A 27508-nucleotide genomic window follows, 5' to 3' on the forward strand; every position below is an offset into this window, starting at 1 on the left:
AAAAGAATATAATTCACATTCAGCGTAACCTTCCAACAGATACACTCCAAAACCTCCCAACAGTAAAATTTCGTAACCTACCAATAACACAATGTGACAAACTTCTCAATAAAATTGTCGCTCACTTATAACCTTTCAATAATGACTCTGAATTTAAACTGGTGAATTTTGGACGTCAGCAGCGCTGCGTCATGGCCCTGAAAGATCATTCTGAATAAATTGAAAATTCTTACCTCAATAAGGTCGCCGGATAACACGTATACAGTATATCTGCTCCTATAAGAAATTTTTCTGGCACAGCCCTGTGCAATGCTGGCCGATAGATTTGTCATGTATAAAAGGAAACAACTGATTTTTCTTTACAATAATCGGGATGACCATGGATTGGAGAAATTAGTAAGTTCTTTAAATTGAGATGAATGATTATTAAAAGCTAATTTTTTACAAGAAAGATTATTACTAAGAGATTTTTTAAAAACATTTACATGGGGCTTGACATAACAATAGTACATATGCGCGAGGCTGCTTTTACCTTATATTATATCGCTCAGGCTCCGCCATCGCTCTCCACTACAGGCCCAGCCAACACGATACACCAGACTGCTAGCTGCTACTTACTCCTACTGACACTGCTCTTACTGCAGCCAACACTGCTCTGTGGTCTAAGATTCTCTTATAGCTTACATATCGCAGGCAGCGCGTGAGCAATCCATCGAAATTACATCTGCTCGAGTGCGCTAGCAACAAATTCTTTAATCACGGACCTCTTACAGCATACTTGTGTTAATCCATTATATCTTCCAGAATGAAGAGATCACACAGCGAATTCCCTCCGGCGTGGTCCCTTCAGACGATTTTTGCTAAGTTTAAGCTTTCGGACGTTTCAAGCCGCACACACCAACGGCCGTCTGTCTGATGGATCATAAACCTGATTAATCTGAAAACGCTACCTGTCGTCACACAGTGGATGTCCATTTGTGATGCTGGCGTGCAAATTCCAGCCTTCGTCGCCAATGAACAGCAGTCAGCATGGACGCACGAACCAGGCGACCGCTGTGGAGTCCCATAGGCAGCAACGCTCGCTTAAGGGTCGTTGAGCAGACACTGTTGTAAACTCTTGGTTCGTCTAGGCGGTCACTTGCTCACCAGCTGCGCTAGTATTCCCCCGAACACAACTTGAAACTTCCCCTTTGGAAAATTTATATTTTTACTGTGCTGGAAAACCTCTACGTTATTTGATTTTCAAACAGCTGAGCAGAACTGAACGTACTCAGACATTTCGCTCTTTACTTATTCTGATCAACACTAAACTGACACACAATATTTTTAGCGCAACGCAATCTGACTTTCAATAATCCCTACAAAAAAATGGCCCTGACTAACAAGAACCTATACCTTTCATGAATCACTTACCTCACAAAAATCTTCGTTACTCGAACTACTGCAATACAGCGAGCGCCAATACTGCCAGCTAAATAAAAGATTCTAACTACTGAAGGCACTAACTACTGATAGTCATAGTTAGCAAATGAAAGATTTTGATAGAGACCAAACAATGTATTTACCTTAATAATGTTCAAAAGTCATCATATATATATACATCAGTTCATGATATCCAGTATTCTACATCTACATCTACATCTACATCCATACTCCGCAAGCCACCTGACGGTGTGTGGCGGAGGGTACCCTGAGTACCTCTATCGGTTCTCCCTTCTATTCCAGTCTCGTATTGTTCGTGGAAAGAAGGATTGTCGGTATGCTTCTGTTTGGGCTCTAATCTCTCTGATTTTATCCTCATGGTCTCTTCGCGAGATATACGTAGGAGGGAGCAATATACTGCTTGACTCTTCGGTGAAGATATGTTCTCGAAACTTTAACAAAAGCCCATACCGAGCTACTGAGCGTCTCTCCTGCAGAGTCTTCCACTGGAGTTTATCGATCATCTCCGTAACGCTTTCGCGATTACTAAATGATCCTGTAACGAAGCGCGCTGCTCTCCGTTGGATCTACTCTATCTCTTCTATTAACCCTATCTGGTACGGATCCCACACTGCTGAGCAGTATTCAAGCAGTGGGTGAACAAGCGTACTGTAACCTACTTCCTTTGTTTTCAGATTGCATTTCCTTAGGATTCTTCCAATGAATCTCAGTCTGGCATCTGCTTTGCCGACGATCAACTTTATATGATCATTCCATTTTAAATCACTCCTAATGCGTACTCCCAGATAATTTATGGAATTAACTGCTTCCAGTTGCTGACCTGCTATTTTGTAGCTAAATGATAAGGGATCTATCTTTCTATGTACTCGCAGCACATTACACTTGTCTACATTGAGATTCAATTGCCATTCACTGCACCATGCGTCAATTCGCTGCAGATCCTCCTGCATTTCAGTACAATTTTCCATTGTTACAACCTCTCGATACACCACAGCATCATCTGCAAAAAGCCTCAGTGAACTTCCGATGTCATCCACCAGGTCATTTATGTATATTGTGAATAGCAACGGTCCTATGACACTCCCCTACGGCACACCTGAAATCACTCTTACTTCGGAAGACCTCTCCATTGAGAATGACATGCTACGTTCTGTTATCTAGGAACTCCTCAATCCAATCACACAATTGGTCTGATAGTCCATATGCTCTTACTTTGTTCATTAAACAACTGTGGGGAACTGTATCGAACGCCTTGCGGAAGTCAAGAAACACGACAGCTATCTGGGAACCCGTGTCTATGGCCCTCTGAGTCTCTTGGACGAATAGCGCGAGCTGGGTTTCACACGATCGTCTTTTTCAAAACCCATGCTGATTCCTACAGAGTAGATTTCTAGTCTCCAGAAAAGTCGTTATATTCGAACATAATACATGTTCCAAAATTCTACAACTGATCGACGTCAGAGATATAGGTCTATAGTTCTGCACTTCTGTTCGACGTCCCTTCTTGAAAACGGGGATGACCTGTGCCCTTTTCCAGTCCTTTCGAACGCTACGCTCTTCTAGAGACCTACGGTACACCGCTGCAAGAAGGGGGGCAAGTTCCTTCACGTACTTTGTGTAAAATCGAACTGGTATCCCATGAGGTCCAGCGGCCTTTCCTCTTTTGAGTGATTTTAATTGTTTCTCTATCCCTCTGTCGTCTGTTTCGATATCTACCATTTTGTCATCTGTGCGACAATCTAGAGAATCTGTTTCAAATAGTTCGGGTCTGTTTGTCACCAGAAGGTCGAATATGTTATCGCCACGAGTCGGTTCTCTGTTTAACTACTCAAGGTAGTTTTCAGATAAAGCACTTAAAAAAATTTCACTGGATTCTTTGTCCCTGCCACCCGTTATGAACGTTTGAGTCTCCCAGTCTATATCCGGCAAATTAAAATCTCCACCCAGAACTATAACATGGTGGGGAAATCTACTCGAAATATTTTCCAAATTATCCTTCAGGTGCTCAGCCACAACAGCTGCTGAGCCAGGGGGCCTATAGAGACATCCAATTACCATTTCTGAGCCTGCTTTAACCGTGACCTTCACCCAAATCATTTCACATTTCGGATCTCCGTCAATTTCCTTCGATACTATTGCACTTCTTATCGCTATAAACACGCCTCCCCCTTCACTGTCCAGCCTGTCTCTGCGGTATACATTCCAATCTAAGTTTAGGATTTCATTACTGTTTACGTCTGGTTTCAGCCAACTTTCTGTCCCTAGTACTATATGGGCGTTGTGACCGTTTATTAATGAGAGCAGTTCTGGGACCTTTCTATAGACGCTCCTGCAGTTTACTATTAGCACATTAATATTATTATTCCCTGTTGCATTTTGCCTACTCCTACCTTGCCGCGTCTCAGGAGGCGTCTTGTCGGGCCTAGAGAGGGAATTCTCTAACCTAAAAAAACCCCATGTGCACTCCACACGTACTCCGCTACCCTTGTAGCCGCTTCCGGCGTGTAGTGCACGCCTGGCCTATTCAGGGGGACCCTACATTTCTCCACCCGATAGCGGAGGTCGAGGAATTTGCACCCCAGATCTCCGCAGAATCGCCTGAGCCTCTGGTTTAAGCCTTCCACTCGGCTCCAAACCAGAGGACCGCGATCGGTTCTGGGAACGATACTACAAATAGTTAGCTCTGATTCCACCCCGCGAGCGAGGCTTTCCACCTTCACCAATTCCGCCAACCGCCTGTACGAACTGAGGATGACCTCTGAACCCAGACGGCAGGAGTCATTGGTGCCGACATGAGCAACAATTTGCAGTCGGGTGCACCCAGTGCTCTCTATTGCCGCCGGTAGGGCCTCCTCCACATCTCGGATGAGACCCCCCGGCAAGCAGACAGAGTGAACACTGGCCTTCTTCCCCGACCTTTTCGCTATTTCCCTAAGGGGCTCCATCACCCGCCTAACGTTGGAGCTCCCAATAACTAATAAACCCTTCCCCCCGTGTGCCTGCTCGGACCTTACTAAAGGAGCAGCCAGATGTCCACTCACAGGCAGAGCGGGCGATGCCACACGGCCAGCCTCCACACTTACCCTCCGCCTCGTGCGCCGCGAACGCAGCTGAACCCGCCACTCCCCTTGGGGAGAGGAAGGCCCAACCGCGCCCGGTACCCGCGAAGATGTCTCGACAGCAGGGACAGTGGGTGAAGCATGTAACACCTGGAGTGTACCTTGCGACGCACCAGACTCCCCACTGCCGCTACACTCTGAGGCAGCAGCCTGAAGACGGCTGACCGCGGCCATCAACACGTTCAGCTGTTCGCGAACAGTGGTCAGCTCCTCCTGCGTCCGTGCACAGCAGTCACACATCCTATCCATCCTAAGGGATCAATTTACAGAAGAGAGTTAATCAACTTTTAACTAGACTGCTAATTCTCTAAAGGCGGCTGAGTATTGACTAAACTGCGATTGCTAGCCACTTCTTGTAGAAAACAACGAAAATAGCACTACCTGTCTCTTGACTGTATTGAAAACAAACACTAGCACTACTGGCACTATGGTTGACTAAAGGGACTCTCTCTGACTGTATTCAAAACAAACACGAAATCTATGGAACACTATTAATAGCACTCGACAATTAAAGCTTCCTAAAAGCAAAAACACACGGAAGAAGAAGTTACAAGAAAGAAAAATACAGTTAATACTTAAATTAAGGTAGCTCGCTGCACAGCAGACGTGAAGCAGACGGCGGTTAGGACAAATTTACTCTTTCTGATGGACACACGTCCAGATCGTCCGCTCTCAAAATTCTGCCATCTCTCTCCCCACATCCATCACTGCTGGCAACTCACCTCCAACTGCACAACGCTACGTACTGTTCACATCCAGCTGCCCAACACTACAATAGCAAATATTCCAACAATGCAAACCAGCCACAGACTTCACACAGCACAGTCATTGATTTTCATACAGAGCGCTACGTGGCATTACCAACCTAAAAACCTAAACAGCTTACTTACATAAAAGCGCTACGTGGCGTTACCAACATAAAGACCTAAACAGCTTACTTACATAAGAGCGCTACGCGGCGTTACCAACATGAAGACCTAAACAGCCTACTTACAACCTCCGCAGCCGTCATTCACCCGTGTTATCTATGACTCGTGATGCAACACTGTTGCCTCAGTGCCGGTTTTGCATCGATTCCACCCTTGGCCCGAAAGCCAATGACAATGGCCTTTTGGACAGCAGATAAATTTCTCCGCTTCTGCATTACATCGATGACTGCACTGTTATCCGCTGTCTTCCCTCCCCCTGACATGCTTTATGTAGGCTACATTGCTAGCGCTGCTGCTTGCCTTCTGTGAGCGGTTATTGCATGTTCACGTAAACAAAGCCAGTGATCACATTATTTTGATTGGGCCATGTAACTGCTCAAGTCTAAGGAAATCTACAGGGCGTCCTTTGAGGAAGGGCCAGTATTCAAGGATATGACGGGAACGAGCATCATCCGAAGCAAGAAAGTGCACTAAACGTGGCTTCTAACATGCATTCTTTAAGAGTTATGAGTGCTTCTTCGTCTTCGATACTGTGAAAAAGATCTCTTCTAAGGCAAACTTTTTGCTTTCCATATTTTGAGTTGTGGTAGTATGGACCAAAACGAGAAAATGTCCAATTAATATGGGCTCTAAAGTCTATACCTTAAGAGCTATGAACGCTTCTTCGCCTTCGGTACTGTGAAACATCTCTTTTTACTGAACAAGTTTTCATAGGTCTTAAGCTACGCGTTTAGAGGCCATGTTTACTACACATGTTTGCTTCGAGTGATCGTCCCTGTCATATTCCTGAATACTGACCGTTCCTCATAACATTCCTCGCTCTCGGTCTTGACACACGTCCCTACGTCTCCTTCCTCGCCCATAGAAATACATAGAAAAGCAAAGAATATGACTCAGACAACTGAATGCACTGCGTTACAAAAAAATAAGTGTATACAGGGTGGTCCATTGATAGTGACCGGGCAAAATATCTCACGAAATAAGCATCAAACGAAAAAACTACAAAGAACCAAACTCGTCTAGCTTGAAGGGGGAAACCAGATGGCGCTATGGTTGGCCCGCTAAATGGCGCTGCCATAGACCAAACGGCTATCAACTGCGTTTTTTTAAAATAGGAACCCCTATTTTTTATTACATATTCGCGTAGTACGTAAAGAAATATGAATGTTTTAGTTGAATCACTTTTTTCACTTAGTGATAGATGGCGCTGTAATAGTCACAAACGTATAAGTACGTGGTATCACGTAACATTCCGCCAGTACGGACGGTATTTGCTTTGTGATACATTCCCGTGTTAAAATGGACCGTTAACCAATTGCGGAAAAGGTCGATATCGTGTTGATGTATGGCTATTGTAATCAAAATACCCAAAGGGCGTGTGCTATTTATGCTGCTCGGTATCCTGGACGACATCATCCAAGTGTCCGGGCCGTTCGCCGGATAGTTACGTTATTTAAGGAAACAGGAAGTGTCCAGCCACATGTGAAACGTCAACCACGACCTGCAACAAATGATGATCCCCAGGTAGGTGTTTTAGCTGCTGTCGCCGCTTATCCGCACATCAGTAGCAGAAAAATTGCGCGAGAATCGGGAATCTCAAAAACGTCGGTGTTGAGAATGATACACCTACAACGATTGCACCGTACCATATTTCTATGTACCAGGAATTGCATGGCGACGACTTTAAACGTCGTGTACAGTTCTGCCACTGGGCACAAAAGAAATTACAGGACGATGACAAATGTTTTGCAGGCGTTCTATTTGGCGACGAAGCGTCATTCACCAATAGCGGTAACGTAAACCGGCATAATTTGCACTATTGGGGAACGGAAAATCCACGATGGCTGTGACAAGTGGAACATCAGCGACCTGGAGGTTTAATGTATGGTGCGATAATATGTGAGGAAGGATAATTGGCTCCCATTTTATCGATGGCAATCTAAACGGTGCAATGTATGTTGATTTCCTACGTAATGTTCTACCGATGTTACTATAAGATGTTTCACTGCATGACAGAATGGCGATGTACTTTCAACGTGATGGATGTCCGGCACATAGCTCGGCTGCGCTTGAAGCGGTATTGAATAGCATATTTTATGACAGGTGGATTGGTCGTCGAAGCACCATACCATGGCCCGCGCATTCACCGGATCTGACGTCCCCGGATTTCTTTCTGTGGGGAAAGGTGAAGGATATTTGCTATCGTGATCCACCGACAACGCCTGACAACATTCGTCAGCGCATTGTTAATGCATGTGCGAACATTACGGAAGGCGAACTATTCGCTGTTGAAAGGAATGTCGTTACACCCAATGCCAAATGCATTGAGGTTGACGGACATCATTTTGAGCATTTATTGCATTAATGTGGTATTTACAGGTAATCACACTGTAACAGCACAAACTTACATGTATCACATTGGAACAACCGAAATAAAATGTTAAAACGTACCTACGTTCTGTATTTTAATTTCAAAAACCTACCTGTTACCAACTGTTCGTCTAAAATTGGGAGCCATATCTTTGTGACTATTACAGCGCCATCTATCACAAAGCGAAAAAAGTGGTACAACTAAAACATTCATATTTCTTTACGTACTACGCGAATATGTAATAAAAAATGGGGGTTCCTATTTAAAAAAACGCAGTTGATATCCATTTGACGAATGGTAGCGCCATCTAGGGGGCCAACCATAGCGCCATCTGGTTTCCCTCTTCAAGCTAGACAAGTTTCGTTATTTATAGTTTTTTCGTTTGACGCTTATTTCGTGTGATTCGTGAGATATTTGGCCCGGTCACGATCAAGGGACCACCCTGTATACATTCACCATCCCACATCATTAGAACCACGGTACAATATGTGAACAAACAAATATTTTCTCTAATAGATACATGTTACAAAGAAAAAATGCACTTACATTCTGACTGCATAATAAATATTTCCTGTGTCACGTCTTCTTAAGCAGCAGCACGTGCACAGTTTTGTGACATCTTCAAGATACATATGTGACAATATTCAGAACATTGGTTAAACACTAGATTCAATAGTTCCTGAAGTAGTTCGAGTTCAAAACAAGGGGTATCCATTTGCCACAAACAAAGAAAGACAGCCGGAGAGGTGGAAGGCTACGATATTTCCGTACACACCAGGAGGCGCTTGCGCACCTCTGTGGGTGCCGCGTGCTGGTGCCGTGAGGCCTGCGAATGGGTCCGGTAGACGGGCCGCACACGAGATAGTTTTCTGAAAGTGTTTAGCCCCGTCTGTGACAGAGTAATTACGTGGTTCCTTTCGCTATCAAAATAAAAAGGAAAGTACCACAATTGTTTAACACTGTCTATATTGTTTAAACATCAATGTCAGTTTCGATATATATTTGACTGCAGTGTTCATGGCTACTGACTTCCCAAATGTTCAAAATGTCTGTGAAATCTTATGGGACTTAACTGCTAAGGTCATCAGTCCCTAAGCTTACACACTACTTAACCTAAGTTATAGTAAAGACAAACACACACACGCATGCCCGAGGGAGGACTCGAACCTCCGACGGGACCAGCCGCTCAGCCCATGACTGCAGCGTCTTGGACCGCTCGGCTAATGTAGTGGGACGTGAAATTGAAGCGTCACCCATCCACCAGTGTCAGCCCAGTTTGCAGGTGAATATAAATTTAATTTAGTGTTTGTTTATGTATTTTTGTAATCTTTGTAATTGTTGTGAATTATTTAAAGTTTTGTATTTATTTTTTATGTTTCATGTACGGAGAGGGCGGCACAACGAACGGAGACAGCATCTTCACTGCCGGGGACAGAGAGAAAATTTCTGGCCACTATACGTCGCGGGTCGACAGCCAGAGAGCAACAGAAGATCCTGAAACCGAGTTGTTGCGACGTGCTTCTAAAGACTGAAAAAATAAGAATTTGTGATGTTTCTACAACAATGACGTTATACAAAAGTTTAATCTTGTTGTAAATGTTCAGTCCTATCTTGTCAAGGCTCAGGTTCACGTCTATATGTAGGAAGATAATAAACTAGCGGATGCTACTAAAGTTTAAATACGTGTTCCGAGAATTTATTTATGAAGAATTTTGTTACGTAATTTATTTGACAAGATTATTAATTTTTGACAGCGTTCATCGCGAGTGTGATTCTTGAAAGTTTATTCAATGTGGTTCTAATATTTACTAAAGCAGATCACTTGCATTAATATAATTTCTGAGGAGAAACAAACGACATCTAAATTGAAAAAAGTTTGCACAAACCAATTGGCCTGAGTGACGTAATTCTGCGCATACGACTCAGATGATGATGTTTTAATTACAGTATCGTTCAAGAACCATTCAGAGACAATTTAAAAGGAATTTAAATAATTTTGAAGTGTGTTGTAACTGACGTAGGTGACGAAGTCTGCACATGGTCATATGTTAAAAGAAAATCATTTATACAAACTTACGTCGTTACACTACACTAATCCTGCGCGGCCTGACTTTCCACTCGTAGTCAGTATACTGTAAGGAAGGTATTACTAACAACGATTCTCCAACGTGACTGGAAGCAATGAGAGAATGTGCGTAGAACAAAAAAATTAACACTGCCTGGAATTCATATGGTAAATTGATAATCGCTGAAGTAAGTTCCTATGTACCGAAATACAAGTCATTAACCAGTGCATAGTGGCTAGTCCTAAGCTAAGGATGTGCGACAGGGACCTTCAACGCAGACGCCGTGTAAAGATTGTGCAGCAGGGAACGATAAACAGCTTTTTGAATGAACTAGGGTGGGGAGAAATGTACACTCCTGGAAATTGAAATAAGAACACCGTGAATTCATTGTCCCAGGAAGGGGAAACTTTATTGACACATTCCTGGGGTCAGATACATCACATGATCACACTGACAGAACCACAGGCACATAGACAGAGGCAACAGAGCATGCACAATGTCGGCACTAGTACAGTGTATATCCACCTTTCGCAGCAATGCAGGCTGCTATTCTCCCATGGAGACGATCGTAGAGATGCTGGATGTAGTCCTGTGGAACGGCTTGCCATGCCATTTCCACCTGGCGCCTCAGTTGGACCAGCGTTCGTGCTGGACGTGCAGACCGCGTGAGACGACGCTTCATCCAGTCCCAAACATGCTCAATGGGGGACAGATCCGGAGATCTTGCTGGCCAGGGTAGTTGACTTACACCTTCTAGAGTACGTTGGGTGGCACGGGATACATGCGGACGTGCATTGTCCTGTTGGAACAGCAAGTTCCCTTGCCGGTCTAGGAATGGTAGAACGATGGGTTCGATGACGGTTTGGATGTACCGTGCACTATTCAGTGTCCCCTCGACGATCACCAGTGGTGTACGGCCGGTGTAGGAGATCGCTCCCCACACCATGATGCCGGGTGTTGGCCCTGTGTGCCTCGGTCGTATGCAGTCCTGATTGTGGCGCTCACCTGCACGGCGCCAAACACGCATACGACCATCATTGGCACCAAGGCAGAAGCGACTCTCATAGCTGAAGACGACACGTCTCCATTTGTCCCTCCATTCACGCCTGTCGCGACACCACTGGAGGCGGGCTGCACGATGTTGGGACGTGAGCGGAAGACGGCCTAACGGTGTGCGGGACCGTAGCCCAGCTTCATGGAGACGGTTGCGAATGGTCCTCGACGATACCCCAGGAGCAACAGTGTCCCTAATTTGCTGGGAAGTGGCGGTGCGGTCCCCTACGGCACTGCGTAGGATCCTTCGGTCTTGGCGTGCATCCGTGCGTCGCTGCGGTCCGGTCCCAGGTCGACGGGCACGTGCACCTTCCGCCGACCACTGGCGACAACATCGATGTACTGTGGAGACCTCACGCCCCACGTGTTGAGCAATTCGGCGGTACGTCCACCCGGCCTCCCGCATGCCCACTATACGCCTTCGCTCAAAGTCCGTCAACTGCACATACGGATCACGTCCACGCTGTCGCGGCATGCTACCAGTGTTAAAGACTGCGATGGAGCTCCGTATGCCACGGCAAACTGGCTGACACTGACGGCGGCGGTGCACAAATGCTGCGCAGCTAGCGCCATTCGACGGCCAACACCGCGGTTCCTGGTGTGTCCGCTGTGCCGTGCGTGTGATCATTGCTTGTACAGCCCTCTCGCAGTGTCCGGAGCAAGTATGGTGGGTCTGACACACCGGTGTCAATGTGTTCTTTTTTCCATTTCCAGGAGTGTAATTGTGTAAAAACAGTACTGGAAGATACCGTAATATTGTTATGAAGTATGGATGTTGAACGGTAAGCCATATAGCCAGGCGAACTTACAAAGAGTAAGGTGATTCCAGCTGCATGGTTAGTAATAAAAAAAAATCAGACAACTTTAGAGAACACGCAGATCCTATACCTACAATCGAAGTGACGTAGAACATGCTTTTATCCATCGCTCATTGGTGCGGATAATAACGACCAGGTGAACCATGTCAGATTTTCATTCACTAAAAATCAGTGGTATATCTTTGCCATATGTTATTTGCACGTACGTGAGCAGCTCAGCTCCTTAACATCGGTTCTGTGCGTGAAACGTAACGTCTTTGTTTGTGTACCAATAGTCACACGAAACCTGTCACGTGAGGACTTGTCTGATCCATATACCAGAATCTGTGCTTGAAAAGTAGACCACTACATTATTATTGGAGTCTTGCTCGCATAGTTGCAGACCGTGGTGCTAGGTACTCAGCTACTTATCATTCCATTGCCGCACTGCTTTTGATTGTTGACTACAATTTTTTTAAAGTTATTGTCAATGGCCTTGCCGCAGTGCTAACACGTGTTCCCGTAAGATCACCGGAGTTCCGTAATGTCGGACTCGGCTAGCGCTTGGATGAGTGACCGTCTGCGTCTGCCGATCACTGTTGAGATGCGTTCAGCCTTGTGAGGCAAATTAAGGAGCTACTTGATTGAGCAGCAGCGGCTCTTGTCACGAAATCTGACAGCCGGGAGAGCGGTATGCTGATCACATGCTCCTCCACATCCGCATCCAGTGATTCCTGTGAGCTGAGGATGACATGGCGGCTGGTCGGTAGCGTTGGGCCTTCAGGGCCTGTTCGTAAGGAGTTTATTTTTAAAATTATTGCACTGGACTCTGAAGAGCAACTGTACGCAAATTTCCCTTTCGTGCTGTCAGGGAACTGACTAACGTCGATTTGCAGTAGGTTCAAATGCCTCTAAGCACCTCATAGAAAACGATTTATTAACACATAGCATGGGTTCGGAAAATATTGTCCTTGAGGAACAGAACTAGCTCTTTATACTTAAGAAGTAATTACTGGTATCGACAGGTGGTGTCAAATTGTCTCCAAATTTTTGGATTTCCAGAAGGCTTTCGACACCGTTCCACACAAACGTTTTCTAACGAAACTGCGTGCCTATGGAATATCGCCTGAATTGTGCGACTGTATTCATGATTTCCTGTCAGAAAGGAAATTCGTAGTAACTGAAGGAAAGTCATCGAGTAAAACAGAAGTAATATCCGGCGTTCCCCAAGAAAGACTTATAGGCCCTCTATTGTTCCTGATCTACATTCACGACATAGGAGAAGATCTCAGTAGCCGTCTTAGTTGGCGACGTGACACAGCTGATCAGTCTGACGGCCCTTTTCTGGGCTAAGAAGATTCTGCATGAGTGCGCTGAGTTGCCCAAGACTATGGCAACTTGCGAGATTAAAGACTGAATGCAAGCGAAGTAAACAAGAATTTCCTATCGGAGACAGTAGAAGTCATTCTTACAGTGAAGACAGTAGCGTTCAGTTTCTGTACCAGATCTTCCACTTGATACTTCCAACAGAGCCTCCAATCTATCCCCCGTCCTAAGATCTTAAAATGGTCGACTTCACTGACTGTTTCACCATCTTGGGACGATGACACTTCGAACATGTGTAGATAAAATTCCTACGTCAAGATAGCAAATTTCCTTTATTGATTACCAGTTTCAGCTGACTGACGAACCATCCACAGATCAAAAATACAGAAAATCACATATAAAAAGTAAAAAATAAAAAAATACATTCAATATTAGAGTTCCCATTACGCAGTATATACCAATCTAAAATGTTTTTCAGTGTGTGACAAACGTTACACATATTGTTAGAGATAAGTTTTTCAGTGTGTGACAATCGTTACACATCGTCATATTCTTAGAGCTAGGTCGCCCTATTAAATAAAAAGTCATGTAGGCATAATGAGAAAATATTAAAACGTGACACAATATAAAACATGTAAAAAGTAGAAAGAGTGATACCTTGCCTAGAATGAAAAATCGTAGTTGGTTGTGCAAATTGGCAACGGTAATCATTAATCAAATATTATTATAGTGCCCATATTAGCACACATGTGTACAAACTACCGACAGCAATGATAGCTGCATCGCCCATCATCGGATGTAAGCAAGATATCACTTCTGCTCTTCGTAATAGGAACAAGGAAGTGTCTGTATGACAGGTGCCAGCCAACTGGCAGGGGTGTAGCGTCATGCCTACACGTAAACACTGAACGCCGGATGGTGCTGTCATCCAACTAATTTATAACATGCGTAACTCTAAAGACAAAGGGTGTTAATATAGTGATTTTTTTTATAAAATTACATTATACAAATGCTAAAAATTATATTCGTAATAGTACAGTTGTAGTAAATGAGCACTGAGTATTACCTGTTCGTTACATAAGAAAAAATAACAGTACTGCATGTCAAGGAATGGTACGACTGGAGACAGTGGATTATTATAAACGCAGAAAAATATAACAATATTAATGATCAAGAAACACTGAATATTAGGAGGAAAGAATATGGTAACCCGAGGTCTACGTACTAGACGCAACCAGCTCGATCAATGGCTATGATAGCCCACCAGTGCGTATTTGGCTAACTAACAGTAGTACAACTGAGCCTTTAAGTGTTCAGTAAGTAGAATACAGGATGAACATTAATAAAACCGACAAACTGAAGGGACGGAGGAGAAAATGTGCTATGAACATCTATCCGGAAAAGCATCGTTGCCTCTGTAGATGGCACTGGCGAATGGAATTTCCTCTGACCGCGTATTGTGTGTTCCTTCTGTGTCGTAGGCCGTGTGATTGACGCAACGTACTGCAGAATGGTCCGATATAAAGTTGGGAATAAATCGAGATGGTGTTTGGATACGGCCAAGCGTATGAAAATGGTTGACAGGCAGCACTGCAATACCAAAACAAGTACCCTCACAGACATCAACCACATCACACAACATCTCAAGGTATTTTTGGGCGTTTGTGCGCTCATGGCTTCTCTCAGACAGACGAACTTGCGGCAACGTAGCAGACTGTGCGTAATCAGATTTGGAGGAACGGGTTTTGTCTTACGACCATCTGCTTGGCTGTACACAAACACCATCTCGGCTCAAACCCGACATAAATATCGGACCATTCTGCTGCTTACTGTACTCTGTGTCAATCTCACGGCCTGCAACGAACCAGGAACACACGGCACGTGGTCAGAGGAACTTATGTTTGTCAGCGCCATCTACCGTGGCCGCGATGCATTTCTGGACACATCAACATAAGACCCTTTTTCCTCCATATCCAGTCAGAAATCCGCCCCTGCAGTTTGTCGGTTGTATAGCAGTTCACGCTGTATAATATCGGAAGGCAAGAATTTTATGAAAATGACCTTATATTTAGATATTATAGCGCCACCTGGCAGTCAGTGCTTTCGTGTAGCCACGATGTCACACCTGTCACACAGACTTTTCCTTCTCCTGTTATGAATATTAGAAGAGGTGGATTTTATCCATAGTGGATGCTGTTGGGCTCCATGACCGTACCATTTTAGGGTATAGCAGAATTTCCGCTACTAGTCACAATAAAAGATATTTATACAGTGATCTCCAGCAATATAAATATGTACATGGATGTATAAACATCTGAGAATGGGCACAAGCCCGAAACCGGTCTTGTGACGAATAAATAATCTTTTAGTATTCGAAAAACATTGAGCCAAGACATCCATTAGCATCGCACTATTCAGTTTGGCCAAGAAAAAAGTAAGCCGACGTTGGTCGAATCACAGAACTGGAGACGATGTGAGCAAACACAATCCTGGCTTTTGTTGACGTTATTGTGGTTCTTGGGCGCCCTGGAACGAGTATGCGCTGATACGTTCCGATTTCTCCCCATTGCGAAACAAGCTGTGTTGGTGGTGAACGATGATAAAACAAAATGTCTCACACAGCCAAGCTCTCCTTCCTTCCAATGTTATTGAGGGATTCATACTGATTCATACTGACTTATAAAAATGAAGCGACGAAGAAGTGCAAAATAATAAAAAACGCTAATGGCATGTTCTTTAGTTTCAACAATTTGTTTGATTCACGACTGGTATCACAGAAGAATAATATCCAGCTGTATATGACACTTGTACGGCTGGTACTTTTATATGGTTGTAAAACCTGGGCGCCATCAGCAATAAATAAAGATTTTTTTTGTGTGGACTTTTTGAAAGTTATAACCGCCATTTGATATACAGAGTGGTCCATCTGAAAATTCGGGTGAATTTATCTCGAAAACTATACATCGGGGAAAAACAGTGGGTAAGACAAGTTCGTAAGTTCAAAGGGGGACATCAAATGATACTACACGTAACCTCCAGCCGCCACCCTCTTGGGTGGGGCGGGGCGCAACTCTTAAATCTTAAACGAAACACCCATTTCTATTGCATATTCTGATTTTCCATAAAAAAAAGTAATCAAGTTTTGTCTGAAACATTTTTTTAAACCATTGACAGGTAGCGCTGAAATCGAGAAAAATTAAAATTGGGGAAGAACTCCGATTTATTTAGAATAATCGGAGAAGGACGCATAAAATCGATACAAAATGTCCATCAATTCTTTCATTACGCCAAATTAAGCTATTTTTTATTACAAAATGTATTCTCCCCGCCACAGTTCACAGTTTTTGATGGAGGGAGGTGGAATGGTATTAAAATCTCGTTAGGGAACTCTTCACAATTGCATTACTCACCCGACTGTGTCGCTACCGTGACCAAACTGCGAACTATGGCTCTGTATAAAGATCAGTGCAATGCGATCAGACGTCACTTCACTTTCAGATTTTGAACCGTAAACATCAACTGACGAAAGTAAATTATTCTTTAGCGAAACTTGGCTCACTATCCTCCTACAGAGATTGTTGATATGTTAATTTTAGGTGAATGCCATAACAGTTACGCTGCAGCTGCGCAATTGTATGCGGATCGTTTCCCAAACAGACGACATCCAAGCCAAAACATTATTCGAAATTACTCACAACGAGCTCGAAATGGATACATGCAGCGTCTACCTCGTCATCGCGAATAAAGTGAAAATGACGCTCGTACCCTTACCGTTCTCGCCTGTGTTCAACTGGATCCCGAAATGAGTAATCGTACGATTCAGAGACAAACTGCAATACCGAAATCAAATATTTTGAGTAGTTTGAGGACACATAAATATCATGCGTACCATATCACAGTGACACAGGTATTAACGCCGAAAGATATTCAAATACGCCAATGGGCCTTGGAAATGATAAGAGATGACAATGATTTTTTTAGATACGTTATGTTCACCGATAAAGCTACATTCAAAAACAATGGCGAATTAAATTTTCATGATTGTCATTATTGGTCCCCTATCAATCCACGCTGGCACAGACCAGTTGACAATCAACACAAATGATCGTTAATGGTCTGGTATGGAATTGTAAACGGTTACTTGATAGGGCCGTATTTTTTTCACCTAAATGTTACTGGGGAATCTTATTTACAACTTCTCCGCGATGATTTGTTGGAGCTAATGGAAGATTTTGATTTAGAAACTAGGCAACGAATGTTGTTCCAACAGGACAGAGCAGTTCCCCATCATTTAAAAACGTGCGGAACGTTTTAAATTTACGGTACCCTGCTCGGTGCATAGGACGCAGCGGACCAATTCAGTGGCCTCCACGTTCACCAGACCTAACATCTCCTGATTTTTTTCTTTTGAGGTTATTTTAAAAATATTGTTTATGAAAGACAGACCAGAATCCGAAACGATATGCAGCAACGCATTCGAAGAGCATGTGCAGCCATATGACGGGATGTGATGCACAAAACTGTGGTCAACTTTTGCAGACAATTGACTTTATGCATTGAAGCAAATTGGGATAATTTTGAGCAATTTCTTCGTGGCTAATTTCATTAATTAAAAACCCGAAATTGTGAGAGACAAGGGGACTCGCATCAACGAATAACCCCAACATGTGAGAGGCCAGGGGACTCACACTAATGAAGCACCCCAACATATGAGGGGTGAGAGGCAAAGGGACTCACATAATGAAGCACCCCCATGGGAACATCATTCTACTACGTCCATGTCGTTGTTCCTGGGTAACGCTAAAAGTAGGATACAGTACATTTTGTACAAAAACAGCTTAATTTGGCGTAACGACAGAATTGGTGCACGTTTTTATTTATTTGATGCGTCTTTTACGGATTATTCTAAATAAATCAGAGTTCTTCCCCAATTTTACTTTTTTCTCGAATCCAGCGCCATCTGTCAATGGTTTAAAAAAATGTTTCAGACAAAACTTGATTACTTTTTATGGAGAATCCGAATCTGCAATAAAAATGGGTGTTTCCATTTAAAATTTAAAAGTTGCCCCCTGCCCCTCCTAAGAGGGCAGGGGCTGGGGGGGTCACTTGTGGTATCACTTGATGTCCCCCTTTAACCTTACGAACTTGTCTACCCACTATTTTTACCTGATGTACAGTTTTCGAGATAATCTCATCCGAAACTGCATATGGCCCGCCCTGTATATACCACAGATCACATGGTGCAAACAGGTATGCCTTTATGAATATATTTGACGATCGTTTCACTTATATTCGTTCAGTTGGTGCTTAGACGCAGTGTAGCAAAGTTTGAAACCTGTGATTTGGTCATCTATTTTACGAGTATTCCACAACCATAAGTGAAGAAGTCATGCTAATTATTACTAGTAAATTAGACTATTACACAAATGGTCTCGCTTTTATGTTTGACAAATTTTGTTTGTATAAGCAAAGATACATGTTTTGACGACGACTTGTATTCTATTAAAATATACTTCTATTATTTGATAATAGGCTAAGGCCGAAATCTAGATTGTGGAGTAACACCTGTTAGACAGTCAAATGTCGGTTACATCTTTCAAAAAAGTAACTAAAGAAGCAGTCTGTGCCTTTGAGAGGAATGTGCTTCGAGTGATCTGTAGACCCGTTTACAATACCATGGAAGGTAAATGGGAAAGGAGATCGAAAGAAGCCCTGCACCAGCTGTTTGGGAAGGTACCTCTTGGCCAAATATTATGTCAAACGAGGCTGCAGAGGTTTGGCCAATCCGTCGATCTGATGGATCCCTTCCATATCGAGTCCCTCGTTCTCAGTCTACTGGAAGGTGCCCAAGGCGGCGTCAAGGACAGCAGTGGAAGGATCGAGTATTAACTGTCTCTGAACAAGTGTAGCCGACAGCAGTGAAAGATGGAGCCAGAGATCGGCAACAATGGACTACCATCTACAGTAGATATGTTCTTTGTTGTGACTAACTAACTTCCTTTCTTATTGTGTTTTTAGAAATGTGTTCTTTTATAATTTTTGAATAGTGTGCATTTTTTCCGTATTTAGTGTGGTTATTACTTTTGTTTTTCTGCTGTGGGCCTTAAAGGCCTCTTAAAGCAATAAATGAGGAGATGATGATATTTAGAGGAGAAAAAGACTTTCACTGTCGCAAAAGATAGCACAGACACCACATTATTTGTGGGAACTGCGACCGTGAAAGAAAGACCTCCAGAAAATACAATACATAATGATGCAGATTCACAAAATGAGTTCTAAAGGGATAAATCAACACAAATACATTAAGACGGACTAATGCAACCACTATACGTTAATTCTGTTGGACAACAGAGATATTTTCAGATTTGTCATTTACTTTCGAGATGACCGGTGACGTAAGTCTTCTTCCTAAGATAGAAGATTATGGTGTGTGTACTCTCTACCAAATGCACCAATTTATTCTTTGTCAGTGTAAAGCAACTAATGCCAACGACGTGCCGATACTGCAAAGGAGGAACTTAAATAATGTCAGTGATGGTGGCGTCAAGAGCGGCGTGCCCATGGCTCGATTACCGGATTGCATCCTTTCTTCCTGAATGCAGGTGTATCGCAATTAATAGCTAAAACTGAAACCATTGGAAGTATACTGTAGTAAGGGATGTGGCAGAGATGAGGGCCGATTTGAATAAAGCGAAACAAGCCAACGATTGTATTGTAAAACATTTTGAGTCACGAAAACGAAATCCTTGCTTATTGCCATTTTACTCACTGTTTATGTTCTGAAAATGAGGTCTTGTAGGTTGTCACCGTTGCTAGGTTGACACTCAGACAATTTTTGACGTAATTCGTTCACGGAACGTTCAGGCATCTGCACTGGAATGTTTCTGGTTCTGTACGAATGGTGTCTGAGTTCCGCAACTGCCTGTAGACGTCCAGTATACACCCTGCGTTTTAGGAGACCCCAAAGGAAGTGATCACAGACCAATAAGTTGCGAGACCTGGGTGATCACAAAATGTCTCCGTTCTTTTAAATGGTGTTGTTATCAAACACTCTGCACGCTGCCGCCATTGAAATTTTACTGCAGTGCTGAAACCAATATTCACTTGTAGGAAACAGTTCAGTTTCAGATGCGAGGAACCACGGTAGCGTAACGCTGAGATGTGACTGTTTCTGTTTGCCCATGCTCATCTTAAAAAAGAAAGGGTCGATTATGCCCACTGAAGAGACAACGCACCATAGAGTGGCTTTCTTGCCGTGTAAAGGGCATTGATGGAGTTCGTGAGGGTTATTCTAGCACCTGTAACTGCAGTTGCATTTGTTGACGTAACCATTGAGATGAAAATGCGCCTCGTCACTCATCCGTAGCAAATTTAAGAAGCCTTCATTGTAAAACTTCCTGGCGAATTAAAACTGTGTGCCGGACCGAGAATCGAACTCGGGACCTTTGCCTTTCGCAGGCAAGTACTTTACCAACTTAGCTACCCATGCACGACTCACAACCCGTCCTCACAGCTTTAATTCCGCCAGTACCTCTCGCCTCCTGCCTTCCAAACTTCGCAGAAGCACTCCTGCATACCTTGCACAACTAGCACTCCTGGAAGAATGCTGTGAGGACGGGTTGTGAGTCGTGCTTGGGCAACTCAGTTGGTAGAGCACTTGCCCGTGATAGGCAAAGGTCCCGAGTTCGAGTCTTGGTCCGGCACACAGTTTTAATCCGCCAGGAAGTTTCATATCAGCGCACACTCCGCTGCAGAGTGAAAATTTCATTCTGGAGCCTTCATTGAACCTAATTATAGTCAACAGTTCAACAGTTTGAGTCATTCCCTCTTCATAAGAACTTTCATTTAATTGCTGCAGAACATGTACAGTTGCTACTTAATGATGATGATGAGGTCCCATACTCCTTGATAGAGCATAGGGGATGATGCTGGAGACCCGCACTGCCGTACTAGACAAGGTCTTAGCGGAGGTGGTTTGGCATTGCCTTCCTCCGACCGTAATGGGTATTAATGATGAGGACGACACGACAACACCCATTCATCTCGAGGCAGCTGAAAATCCCTGACCCCGCCAGGATTCGAAGCCGGGACCCCGTGCTCGGGAAGCGAGAACGCTACCGCGAGACCACGAGCTGCGAACGTTGCTACTTAAAGTCATTCCATAAAATTCTGTGCACAGTATGACTGGAAATTCCCACCACTGGTGCTATTTGTCTCACAGAATGGTTTATACTGTTGGTTACAACATTTTGCAACTCCTCGATTCGTTCCTGTGAGCACAACTTCTGGGCCTTCCAACTTAAGTGCACTCCATGTTGCTTCAAAGTGTTTCATCCATAACCTGACTGCTTGTGCCGATGGTACCGGACCGTTCCGTCTAAGGTTGAAATGACGGTGGTATTTCTGTCTAGCAGCAGCAACGTAGTCACAGTTTTTGCAACAGGCGTCACAGCCGCATCACGTCCAGGCCCGCTCCAGCGCTCCATCTCAGCAAATGTCGTACCAACTTGAAACATATTACAAACATTCACTGCTCTCAGTAGTACCATTCTACTTTTACAGACTAACTGAAGCAGCACGTTTTTCTGCGACACCCTGTACAAACGAAAATGATCCTGTAAATATGGGCCCACAAAATATCCGTTGACAATCAAATTGCGAATGTTTGATTTCGAGCAGCCGCTTGGTTCAGAAAAAAATATTATACAAGTTACAACAAATTTATATGAAACGTAGACCTCTCTGTTAAGACTCCATCTAATTGGGCTCAACTTATGTTCATGACCCATGGTGAAGGAATGTGGTACGTGATTGATGAGACACCGCAACGTTTCGCGGGTAATGTGAGACGACATGTAACACACTTTTTTTGTTAAAATAAGACGACATGCGTGGACTTCCTGCAAAAACCCGTTAACTTCGTTTGGAAGTATTAAGAAAACTGAATTTTTAGTTCCTTTTTTAAGCCACAAATAATTGTGTAATCACAGGGATTGCTCCAACGCCGCAATTAACTAAAGCTTAATGTATAACTGGCTAGTTAATGGAATATTTTTTTAATAATCAGCAGAAAATACACACATTGCTGCACTTAACGGTTTTGGCAGACATCGTTCGAATTACATCTTGGGTTGTTGGGTGTTCTGCCGGATATCAGCGTCGTACTTGCACGATATTTCGGTCACGTAGCTCGAGACCTTCATCAAGTGCGATCTGAGACTGCTCCTCGAGTTTTAAACTAAGGATGGGGCCCCTCCACGCCCGCACCAACGTGGTGACCAACACAAAAGTTCTACTGTCACCTCCGTATGCATGTTAGTTTTGAATCAAGGCGTCACAGGATGCAGGCTGTGATGTTATCCATGCGTCTGGGTAAGACTACTCATTAACATGGTCCATCAGGAGATAGAAGTGGTCGAAAGCGATCGAAGGGTAGCGGTTGTAAGAGCAGAGGAAAAAAAGTGCCAAGGCCAGCGCCAAGGGAGAAAAACCTCTGCGACAGTAGGACGGGTAGTAAGAGCAGTAGCGGTTTGCTAGCTGCGACAGAGCATACAAGGTGAGGGGGGTTAGCGTGAGGTATCGTGCAACGTTACCTATGTACTGCGTGGTCGTTCGCTGGGTCAGTCCGGTGCCGCGGCTTGGCTCCCTCGTTGTCTCCTGGGCCGGCCGTAGTGGCTTACTCCCTGTAACATAAAAGTTCGGCGCGGCAGCGCGGCGACGCTTGCGCGATGAAGACTGCCCTGGCGGTTTTCTTCTTTGCACCTTTCACCTGCGGTGCTGCTGGGGCATCCGCTGGGACAGGCGCGCGAACATCCTTCTGCGAGGTCGCAGGAGTGTTCGCAGGTACGTCTGCACTGAGGCCTTGGGCGAAGACTGCTCGCAGTTGCCTCAAGGCCTCTTCCTTCTCTGCAGCCACGGCGGCTGCGAAGGCAGCCCTCTCCGCCGCCATGACGGCTTTGAGGGCTGCTGTGGCCTCCTTCACGGCGATGCCGAGCTCGAGGTCACATCTCTTCGCGGGAGGGCGAGCTGCGTCCTGGCTGCTCGTTTCCGAGCGGCCGTTCCCGCCCCTGGCAGGTGGATCTGCTGCTGCGCCGTCCCTCAGCTGCACCGGGCTGATCTCCGCCCTACGCCGTTTCCGACGTCGTCTTCTCTTCTGCTGCTGCGTCGGTGCGGCCGCGGCCGCTTCGCCGCCTCCGGCACGGTTGCGGCTAGAGAAAGCCGCGCAACCGCGCCAACTGGCGACGTGCGGGCCGCCACACCGGACACAAGTCGGCAGAGCGTTGCTCCCGCGGTCGCAGGCGCGGCTGTCGTGCTCACCTGAGCACTTGACGCACCGCGCCGCGTTGCAGCAGTACTTCGCAACATGGCCCTCGCCCTGGCACCTGAAGCACTGGGGCTGAGGATCCATGGCGGTCGGGAGAGCCTCCGTCGTAACCGGGAAGCCCAGCAACTTCCGCAAGTCGAAGATGTTGCTCCCGCCGTCGACCGTTTGCACGGTCACGGCATAGAGCGGCGCCCTCTTCCCGTTGGTCCGGTTGTGCAACCTTGCGGCTGCATTACCAAACCCGGCTCGCAGCAGCCCTTCCCGGACCGCTGCCTCGTCACAGCACCAAGGCAACCCCCTGAGGAGTGCCTTAGTCGTCTTCATCCTTCCTAGGGAAGGTGCCTTCTCACGCGCCGGCGGCGCGTCGACGATGTGGTCGGCCACTGCGACCTTGATCGCCCTGTGGTCGGCCACGTTTGCGGCTCGAACGCAGATCAGCGAGTCTGTATCGACAGACTCGTAGACCACCTCGTTCCGAGCGCAATTCGTCATGGTGTCGAACAGCGCCGTCCACCCGCCTTTGCACTTGACGTACAAAGGGGGGACAGGCCGCGACTCGTCTTCTCGGGAGTTCCTTGCACGGTCGGCATACTCAGAGAGTCGCTCAACCGAAGGACCCTTCGTAGCGGCAGGTTTCCTCTGCGCACCCTTCTTTCCCATGCTGCGAGGCGCGGAACACGACAATTTGCACGCGTTGTCAAAACAACGCACGACAGGACCTGGTCCAGTATTTATGCCTATGGCCTTCCCCCTCCACCAACGGCTGCAGGCGCTTCCTCTGTGGTCCGCGCCCATTCCCTGTGACCTGCTGGAGCGTTGCTGCTCCGTTTTCCGTCCGCTGCGGTTCTAGGTGTTCCCTCTGCGGTCCGCGCCCACCAAACCCGCTCCTGGGGGTTTCATCTACGGTCTGGGGTACCAGGCGTTCCCCCTGCGGTCCGCGCCCGCTCACCACGACCTGCTGGAGCGTTGCCGCTCCGTTTTTCGTCTGCTGCGGCTCTGGATGTTCCCTCTGCGGTCCGCGCCCACCAGTCCCACTTCTGGGTGTTCCATCTTCAGACAACTACGGGAAAAAGCGCCAGTGCCACCTAGACTGTATGGTCTGCCTAAAATACACAAGGAGGGTGTGCCCCTATGTCCTATTGTCAGTAATATTGGGGCACCTACGTACACAACAGCCAAGTACCTGAAAGGTCTCCTGGCTCCATATGTGGGGAAATGTACTCACCACATCCGCAACTCAGAAGATTTCCTGCAACGCCTCAAGCAACTGCACATCACAGATTCGGACATCATGGTTAGTTTTGATGTGGTATCGCTGTTCACCAGGGTCCCACTGAAGGACTCACTAGAACTTATTGCAGAGAAATTTGATGGTGCTCTGTTGGACCTGTTCAGTCATACACTGACATCCACGTATTTCCTGTACAGAAACCAATATTACGAGCAAACTGAAGGTGTAGCTATGGGCAGCCCACTGTCCCCTGTGGTTGCCAACATGTTTATGGAGAGTTTTGAGGAGAGGGCATTGGAGACAGCCACATTTAAACCCACATGCTTCTTTAGGTATGTGGATGACACCTTCGTGATCTGGCCACATGGGATGGACAGGCTCAATGAGTTTCTTGAACATCTTAACTCATGCCACCCTAATATCGAGTTCACCATGGAACTGGAGAAGAATGGCCAGCTGTCATTTCTGGATGTACTAGTCCACAGGAAAGCAGATGGATCAATTGGCCACAGTGTGTACCGAAAACCTACACACACTGATTTATATCTGCAGGCCAGCAGTTGTCACCACCCTGCACAGAAGAATGGGGTTCTGAAGACTTTGGACCACAGAGCACGTGCCCTATCAGACCAAGAGAATCTACCCATAGAGATAGAACGTCTCAAAACAGTTTTCTCCAAGAATGGATACATGGACAGACAAATTGAGAGGGCACTCCGACCAGCCACTATACCACAGGTTCCTGAAGAAGACCAAGATGAAGCAAGGAAGGTGGCATATCTGCCCTATGCTGGCTCTATTTCTGCCAGAATCAGTAGGATCCTGCGTAAACACAATATCAAGTGTGTTTTCTGTCCATCCAACAAGATAGGGGGACTTCTGGGGAGTGTCAAAGACGACCTGGGGTTACGAAAACCAGGGATTTACAATATACCTTGTCAATGTGGCATGTCCTACATTGGCCAGACGACAAGAACTGTGGAGATCAGGTGCAAAGAACATCAGAGGCACACTAGATCAAGACAGGTGACTAAGTCAGCCATTGCTGAACACTGTCTAGAACTAGATCATGCCATGAAGTATGAGGATACCAAGATTCTAGCACAAACACCCGGATTTTGGGACAGTGTTATAAGAGAATCGATTGAGATTAAAATGGCTGACGATCTTATGAATCGTGACACAGGGTACCAGCTAAGCAGAGCCTGGGATCCGGCTCTGGAATTGTTAAAGGAGCAACGGGGCCAGCTGCAACACTACACAAACAGAAGAACCAGAGACATGGAGATGGTAAACGAGCCCCTGACGGACTGCCAGGAGCACCAGACCGAAGATGGAACACCCAGAAGTGGGACTGGTGGGCGCGGACCGCAGAGGGAACATCCAGAGCCTCAGCAGACGAAAAACGGAGCGGCAACGCTCCAACAGGTCGTGGCGAGCGGGCGCGGACCGCAGGGGGAACGCCTGGTACCCCAGACCGTAGATGAAACCCCCAGGAGCGGGTTTGGTGGGCGCGGACCGCAGAGGGAACACCTAGAACCGCAGCGGACGGAAAACGGAGCAGCAACGCTCCAGCAGGTCACAGGGAATGGGCGCGGACCACAGAGGAAGCGCCTGCAGCCGTTGGTGGAGGGGGAAGGCCATAGGCATAAATACTGGACCAGGTCCACTCGAGGAGCAGTCTCAGGTCGCACCTGATGAAGGTCTCGAGCTACGTGACCGAAATATCGTGCAAGTACGACGCTGATATCCGGCAGAACACCCGACAACCCAAGGTGTCATTAGATCGCCGGGAAAGCCTGAAGAGTTACATCGTTCGAATTATTTATGAACTAGAGAGAAGTTATGTTAAAAATTCATCACTAAGTAATTGGAATCAGTATGACCAGTCGTTTTATTAGATTACCAACTGATTATAAAACACTGAAGGACTTATTGTTTTTCTCCATTTTATGCATCTGCGTCACTACTGTCACTGTCTTCTGTGTCACTTCAGGAACTGTGTCGGTGGCTGCAGTTGAAATAGAAATAGACTTGTAACAAGTGTGAAATTCCCCAAGAATGACTCCTTTTTTGTGTAGCCGTATCAGGCACTTCTTTTTCTTTCCACTTACTGGCAGAATTCTAGGAACAAGTTGTTAGTCAGTATTTCACATATTTAAAGGATGTCTTATAATCTGACAAGTGATTGTATCCATACTCTGTCATTCCTGGTTTACATTTTCGGTAGCGAAAACATTTCACTCTTACAAATAAAACAGTTTCTGCGTCAGTCAATTATTTATTTTGCCACTACGCATTTCGATGGTTCACACCATCATCTTCAGATGGCGTCTTTTCACAGTCGCAGACCAAGAGCAGGGTAAGTTACTTCGCGGATTTTGCTAATGATAAAAATTGTTGATTTAGAAAAGGCACTTTAGAGGGTAAAACACATGAATTTCTGACACTGAATTATACTTACAGGGACGGTAGAGTTTTAACAGGTCTGCATAGTGTTGCCTTATGTACGTCCTCCTCATTGCACAATACATTTATACTGTCGTTTCAAAGAGGCTGTACATGTTATAGGTATGTTTGTTTAGGTTGGATACAGAAATACAAGATTAAACGGTGTCTGCAAAAACATGTTTATCTTTTTTAAATATGTGAATGAGCTGCACAAGAATACTGACACATGCACAACTCAGTTATTGTATCAGACAGCTATATATACATTTTTAGGAGTGTGCTGCAGTATTGGATACAAGAATAATGATTAAATAGTTATGTAAATAAATATGTTTTCTTTTCATTTTCAAAAATGTAAGTGGGCTGCTCTTGCAAACAGATATGTGCACACTTCAATT

Source organism: Schistocerca piceifrons, chromosome 5 (genome assembly GCF_021461385.2).
Source record: "Schistocerca piceifrons isolate TAMUIC-IGC-003096 chromosome 5, iqSchPice1.1, whole genome shotgun sequence".
NCBI lineage: Eukaryota > Metazoa > Arthropoda > Insecta > Orthoptera > Acrididae > Schistocerca > Schistocerca piceifrons.